The sequence below is a fragment of the Budorcas taxicolor genome, chromosome 13 (genome assembly GCF_023091745.1).
Source record: "Budorcas taxicolor isolate Tak-1 chromosome 13, Takin1.1, whole genome shotgun sequence".
NCBI classification, from domain to species: domain Eukaryota; kingdom Metazoa; phylum Chordata; class Mammalia; order Artiodactyla; family Bovidae; genus Budorcas; species Budorcas taxicolor.
Window position 1 is genome coordinate 17,720,945 of NC_068922.1, and position 5,743 is coordinate 17,726,687.

General features: G+C 40.6%; 1 pseudogene; it reads left to right on the forward strand.

Moving 5' to 3' along the window:
• The first annotated feature begins 3,577 nt into the window (after nt 1-3,577).
• On the forward strand, nt 3,578-4,451 carry LOC128058799 (methylsterol monooxygenase 1-like; annotated as a pseudogene).
• The last annotated feature ends 1,292 nt before the right edge of the window (nt 4,452-5,743 follow it).

Here is a 5,743-nt window from a genome sequence, read left to right on the forward strand (position 1 = left end):
AAAAGAAAAGAGAAGGGAAACATTTCTACAGCCACCGTAGTGGGTGGTAAGAATGAACAGGAGGGAATTCCCTGGGGGGGTCCAGTGGTTAGGACTCTGAACTTTCATCGCCAATGGACCAGGTCTGGGGAACTAAGATCCCATAAGCCTTGAGGTACAGTCAAGAAAAGAGAGAAAAAAAGAGAAGAAAAGGAAAGAAAAAAGATGATGCAATGCGAAGTCAAGCTCCAGGTAGGTGAGAGGTGAGATGCATGAATAAGACCCCAAAACGTTCAACAGAACTTGGAAATAGTAAGTGACAAAAGAGTATTCTTTAATGCTTTCAAAGGTAATACCTTTAAACGGAAAAATCTGGTGGGCACACTTTTAACCAAATAATCAAAGACTTAGGATCATCCCTGATGGGACAGCCTGACATCACTGCCCCTGTGGTAACGCCCCCCGAACGCGGCATCACCTCTACACTAACGCACCAGAGTGTTTTGCTGGAGTCTAGTCTGGAGGGGTCAATCCAACAAATCTCCACTGAGGGACTTTCTGCAAAACAAACAAAATGACTTGTCTAGACTCGGAGTGGGGGCGGGGAGCAGGGGGAAAGACGTTATTGGGATAATCTGGAAAATGTGAATATGAACTGTGTATCAGAAAATGATTAAATCAATTAAATTTCCTGGGTGTGATAACTGTGGTTTGTGTTTGAGAAGGTCTTTGTTCTTGAGAGATAAATGGCGAAAAACATAAAGCACACACCGTAAAATGTAAACAATGAGTGAATCTGGGCGATGGGAATACGGCTGTCTGTTGCGCTATTCTTACTTTTTTGTTGTTGTTGAAGTATTGAAACTTTTCAAGAGAAAAAGTTGAGGAGGAGGGAAAGAACCAAACTCTTTTAAGTCCGGTGGATCTGAATCTTAAAAAGCAAAGCAGGGACTTCCCTGGTGGGACAGAGAAGAATCCGCCTGCCAAGGCAGGGGACACAGGTTCGACCCCTGGTCTGGGAAGGTTCCACATGCCTTGGAGCAACTAAAGCCCATGTGCCACAACTACTGAGCCCAACTACTCCGACTATTAAGGCCCGTGTGCCCAGAGCCTGTGCTGCACAAGAGAAACCGCTGCACTGAGAAGCCCGCGCACTGCAATGAAGAGCAGCCCCAGCTCACTGCAGCGAGAGAAAGCCTGTGTGCAGCCACAAAGACCCAGAGCAATGAAAAGATAAACTAAATAAATAAATAGAATGGTACTCCTTAAAAAAAAAAAAGCCAAGCCGAAAGAAAGAGAGAGAAAGAGGAACAAGGAGAGAATGAAATGTGAGATGCTGGCAAAGACAATACAGAAGAAAAAAAAAATCTATCCTGAGCAGAGCTGATTTGTTATCTCATCTAATTATCATAAAACCCTGTGGGGATGGATAACTCTACTTACTCCCATCTTCACAGATGAAGAGCTTGTGCTTAGGAGTTTGAGTGACAGGCCCGAGATCACACAGGACAGGACTCAAACTCAAGTCCTGTCTCTTCCATCATGCTGCTTGCTCCTGCCTTATGCAGAAAATAAGCCACACAGTCAGAAAGTCACAGCATGGGAGATGTAGTGAAAGAAAAACGTAGGTGCAAAGTACACTTGGACACTCGCAGCACATCTGCCTAGAGGTGACACGTGGTCACAGGCACCAAGGAAATGTAAGAGGAGAAAAAGGCACACGTGGCATAGGAAGCCAAACTGAAGCAGGATTTCACGCAGTAACATCGCAGCTCAAAGGGAGGCTCTTTCACATCAGAGCTTCTAAAGACTCCAGAATGGGGTTTTGTCTTCATAGACATGACTGTGGGTGCTGTCATAGCATCTCCCTGCTCCGCTATGCTAAGCTAGGGTCCCTATCTGGCCACGGTCCTGACTTCCACCCCTCAGGATAGGTAGAAAGGGAGGGGCCGCCTGGGACTTAACGCTGCGCGCAACAAACAGGTGGAAACAGAAATTGTCTGCTAATCACAAGATTTTGATGCATGATTTTAAAACAGTAATATTCCCTTCTTCCAACTCCTAGTTGAAAGTGGAAAAGGATGAAGGGAAAGAGCTCAAAACACTTTGGCTTCAATTTCTCATTGTTGCTTTGGCGGTGAAGACCAGCGTGTTCTAGTGCAAGGAGGATTTCCCTGAGCGATTGCTGAAATTCTTAAATATCCAAGCATGAGAATAGTAGTGTCAGATGGCTTTTTAATTTGCAGGAGAGCAGAGGGGATATTTCCTAAAGATTCCTAAGAATGAAGAGTCATGACCTAGGCCATCACTGGAGTAAAAAGGACCAGACATGTCCCCTGAGATGCGTGGACTAGTCTCCAGCAGAACACATGTTCCAGGCTTTGCTCAGAAAGCAGGAAAGAGCTTCTCGGGGCTGAATCTGCCACAACACTCTGAGACTGGTTGGCCAGCTTTGTGAGTTGTTTCTTACAGCAAAATAGACACACAGGTTACTGTACACTGTAAAAAAAATCACTGAAACCAAAAGAAAAACTAAAGGCAACTTATTTCCTCAACTCAAAAACATATTTTGACATTCAAATACTTCTGAAGCCATGATTCCTACCGTCGAGTATGAAATCTGGCTACCACCAGTAGGAATCAGCTATGACATAGTATTCCTTAACCACACACGTGTCAACTGAGTGGAACAGAAAAGGTGTCTTTTTATCTTATCGTCATTTTATTTGTTATCTCCATTGGTAGTAGAAGACACACTTCATTTAAAAAGTTATCAAGGATTCCCGTGGTGGTCCAGTGCTTAAGAATCCACACTTCCATTTTGAGTTTATTTTTGTGTATGGTGTTAGAAAGTGTTCTAGTTTCATTCTTTTACATGTAGCTGTCCAGTTTTCCCAGCACGACTTATTGAAGAGGCTATTTTTTCCTCCGCTGTATATTCTTGTCTCCTTTGTCAAAGATAAGGTGCCCATATGTGTGTGGGTTTATGTCTGGGCTTTCTATCTTGCTCCACTGGTCTTTATTTCTGTTTTTGTGCCAGTATCATTCTGTCTTGATACCGTAGCAATTTGAGTCTGTTCTAGTGAGGTGGATGAAGCTAGAACCTGTTATACAGAGTGAAGTTAAGTCAGAAAGATGTTGGAAAACCAACATCGTATATTAATGCATGTATATGGAATCTAGAAAAACAGTATTAATGAACCTATTTGCAGGGAAGGGATGCAGATGCAGAGAACAGACTTATGGACACAGTGGGGGAAGGAAAAAGTGCGACAGAGAAAGCAGCATCGACAGGTACCCCACCACGTGTGAAGTCGACAGCTGGTGAGAAGCTGCTATACAACACATGGAGCTCTGCTTGGCGCTCTGTGTTGGCCCAGAAGGGTGGCATGCAGGAGGGAAGGAAAGCTGATTTGCACTGTCGTAGGGCAGAAACCAACACAACATGGTAAAGCAATTTTGCTCCAAATAAAAAATAAATTAAAAAAAAAAAGAATCACCTAAAAAAAAAAAGCAGCGCCTAGCACAGCTCTGGAGATGGTGGCTGCAGACTGGGTGGCGTGCAAGAATAATTAGGCTGTCTGCAAAGATTTGAAAAATGGCAACAAATGAAAGTATCAGCGTCTTCAGTTCAGCATCCTTGGCTGTGGAATATGTAGATTCACCTTTGCCTGAGAATCCTCTGCAGGATCCATTTTAAAATGCTTGGAACTATATGTTGAATAATTATACAAAGTTCCAGATTGCAACATGGGGATCTCTCATAGTTCACGAGGTCCTTTATTTCTTGTTCTGTTTACCTGGATCTTTGTTTCAATTTATACCTTACATGAAAAAGTACAAAACTCAAAAGGATAAACCAGAAACATGGGAAAACCAATGGAAACGTTTTAAAGCGCTTCTCTTTAATCACTTTTGTATCCAGCTTCCGTTGACGTGTGGAACTTATTGTTTTACAGAGTATTTCAGTATTCCCTATGATTGAGGAACACTGCCAGGATGGTACATGCTTTTGGCAAGATGTTTTGGCTGTGCAGTGATCAAGGATACTTGGCACTACTTCTTGCATAGGCTTTTACATAACAAAAGAATATATAAACATATTCATAAAATTCATCATGAGATTCAGGCTCCATTTAGAATGGAAGCTGAATATGCACATCCTCTGGAAACCATAATTCTTAGAACTGGATTTTTCATTGGAATCATACATTTATGTGATCATGTTATTCTTCTTTGGGCCTGGGTGACTGTTCGTTTGATAGAGACTATTGATGTCCATAGTGGTTATGACATTCCTCTCAACCCTTTAAATCTCATTCCTTTCTATGCTGGTTCTCGGCATCACAATTTGCACCACACGGACTTCATTGGAAACTATGCTTCAACATTTACACGGTGGGACAGAATTTTTGGAACAGACTCTCAAATTTAATGCCTACAATGAGAAGATGAAGAAAGTAAAAGACTGAATAAGCATCTCATATAAACCTTCCGGAAAATATGCATTTCTTGAATTGAAGCTAGTAGCTAACATTGCTTCTGGGGAGCAGAAATATACAGATGACTTGGCCACTAAGTGATAAAAAGAATATCAACAACTTTTAATTAATTTCCTAGTGGGAGCTTTCATATATTTAAATACAGTTTTCCTGAGGAAGTTTTAAGGGCCTTTTTGCTAATCTTACAAAAAGGATTTAAGTATGGAAGGAGTATTAATTGAAGTCTTTCCCCCAACATTGTGCCGTAGGACTGAAGCCAAAATTGGTCTTTAAACCTTTTAAACATATAGTGGCCATTTCAGGAACTCTTGGTAGTGGTGTTGGCCTCCTATTGAACTTTAAATACCTTTTTGGAATTTGTATAAAAACCAAATGTCATGGATTGAACCATACCAGTCTGTACAGTATGAGTGAGTGCCGAATCCAGAATAGCCAGTGCCAGGAATTTCTTCTTATTTGGAGCTGCCCAGTTTGAGGTGACTCTTTGGGAAGTCCTTTTTGATAACAATGTACCACTGTTATCTATAAATTAAGGCATTTATGAATTGATGCAAGACTATTTTAGTCTAGAGGCTTTCAGGTTACTTGAACTTTTTTTTAAAAAATTGAGCTTTATTTCTGCTATTTACCCTTTCATTTTTGTATATCAAGTTTTCTTTGTACTTAAAGCAGTGTCCTGAAACTGTGTACTGGCTTGCTGTATCTGCACTTGGAGCTATTGAAATAAATGAGATTTTGTTTGATTATTCCGTTTCCAATTAAAAAAAAAAAAGAATCCACACTTCCATTGCACTGGGTTCAATCTCTGGTTGGGAAACTAAGATCCTGCCTGCCGCACAACCAAAAAATAAATAAATAAAAATACAATTAAAAATAAATAAAAATCTTTAAAAAAATTCACAGTGATGCAGCACTGAAATGTAAAATTAAGGTCTGGTGAAGACTGACATTCATAGACCAGGACATGCAATTCATGGCAGCAGAAATTACTAGAGTGCTCAGGCTATAATTTTCAAACTCAAAAGAGATGGATTTCACAGATTTATGTATCATGAAGAATTATCATTTAGGTACCAAAGGCCTACCTATTAAACACTTGTAATTGGAAATCAAAAGTTGTTTCACTTCCAAAAATATTTAAGACAATAAAGAAAACTAAATCTTTGTATTTAAGCAAATAAGAAATATTTTTAAAATTCATGACTTTTTTCAGTTCGGTCGCTCAGTTCTGTCTGACTCTTTGAGGCCCCATGGAATGCAGC